We start from the raw sequence: 1,945 nt of genomic DNA, 5'->3' as shown, positions 1-1,945 counted from the left end.
CGGTGGGCAGGCTGTGGGCAAGACAGCCATGAGAGCCGCGCCCGTGTCCTGCAGGCTGTGAATGAGCAGAGGCCACAGCCACCGGGACTTCGCGCTCTGCACCGGGAATAAGGAGGGTGGGAGACAGGAGCCTGGCCACCTTCACTGGGTGCTCCGGAGGGCGGGAGAGCTTCATCCGGGCTCCTCACAGGGTTCACCAGAATTAAAACACAGTGTCCTCAAACATCAAACGAATTTGACTTTGCTAAAAGCGTCCCCCTCGGCCTCAGGTGTCCTGCGTGCTGTGCTCAGCTATTCAGCCAAGCCACAGTGGTACAGTCGGGGGAGTCTCTGAAGACTGGGGAGAAACGCGGGGCGGCAGAGGTTCCCCGGCCTCCTCGCGGCCATACAGTAGGGGAAGCAGGCCCGGGCTTGGCCTTCTGTGGCGGCAGAGATGGTCTGCTGCGGGACTGAGAGCGGGATGGGTCTTGGATTTTGTCTTCCCGGAATTCGGGGCCATGCACTATGTAGGAGGCATCACCTTGGGTATGCAGACCTGTGACATCTGGGGGTGACTCTGCACAGTACTGTCCCGCACCTGGGGCTCCCGGACCCTGCAGGCTCTGCTGCCCCACCCTGCTCCACTGCTGAGCCCTAGGGTGGGCCCAGATCTGCTGTCTGGCTGACCCGGCAAAGAGGTGCCCCACAGTCCTGCTGTGTTTTCCTCTCCTCAGGAACGTGGGCACTCTCAGCCAAGATTTCTTCACGAGCCCTACTGGAGCACTCTGGAAATCTTGGGGCTTGTTCACCAAGAGTCCTGTTTTGGAAGAGAAAGACAAGCAGACAGATGAAAAGCAGCGGAGCACTGAGGAACTCAGAGCAGGAGGCTCCCCCTGACCAGGCAGTCTTCCCAGGTGTCCCATCCCGTCTCTTTTCTGGGAAACTTTCCAAGCTGGTGTGGAGGTCCCCAAGTGCTGACTACTTGGGGCGTGTGAAGCTAATATCACAAAATCCCTCACCCAAAGTGCAGCTAAGGAAATCCAGGTAGGTATACCTGACCTGGCCTTTCTTTCCTCCACACTGTTCCCTGCTACTAAAGCTTGTTGCCCTAGAAAAAAGCTCTCAGACGAGGTAACCTCAGGCCCTTTCTGCTCCAACGGGCCTCCCCAGCCAGATGTCACGTACACTGGGGTGCACAGCAAACCCCGGGGCTCCTGCTCCCATCCTGTGAGATAGGAGGGCACAACCCCTTGGGCAAACATTGCATCTCCTCTCCCTCCTCTTGGGGCAAGCAAAAATCACTAGGAGCTGGAGGCCAGTTCTGTTGTAGTCTTGGGATAGGACACAAGGAGTCTCTTCTAGGAATGCCCTTCGGGGAGGAAGAATCCAGGAACATCTCCCCAGCTCAGGGATCAAATCCCCTCAGTTCAAGAATCAGATTGGCTTTGCAAGCACAAGCTGGGGGAGGAAAGCTCCTTCCCAGAGCCTGTACCGGTGTGTCAGAGACCCACGGAGTCCCGAGTTGGGGCAAAGGCAAGGGGTGTGGGGTGTGAACGTGGAATCCCCAGAAACGGCGCCTCCTCCTGTGTGACACCTAGACAGAGCCAGGAGGGATGCAGCCCTTCCGGGTGGGCTGGAGGTCAGCGTGGGGTGAGGAGGGAGGTGTGCGCTCCATAGCCCCAGCAGCGCCACGGACCGGGCAGCGCCTCACCCTCGTGAGGTTCCGCGCCCGCCCAGAGGCCTTGGGACTGACAACCTCTCAACTTCCCGTGGGACCGGTGCTGCTCTCCAGAGCCACATCCAGTTTTAAATCAAAGTAAAAGTGCGAGTAGAAAACGCTTGAGCTTTGGGGCCACGTCCCAGAGTTCGGGCCCTGAAAGTGGCTCCCGCCCTTCTCCCCGCTCTCCCTCGGTCCTACTGCCAGGGCGGGGTCGGCCGCAGGCGCGCTCGCTGAGGTCTGGGCTGC

Source organism: Fukomys damarensis, unplaced genomic scaffold (assembly GCF_012274545.1).
Source record: "Fukomys damarensis isolate Sample0158 unplaced genomic scaffold, DMR_v1.0_HiC HiC_scaffold_2, whole genome shotgun sequence".
Lineage (NCBI taxonomy): Eukaryota > Metazoa > Chordata > Mammalia > Rodentia > Bathyergidae > Fukomys > Fukomys damarensis.
Note: the sequence above shows the minus strand (reverse complement) of the source record.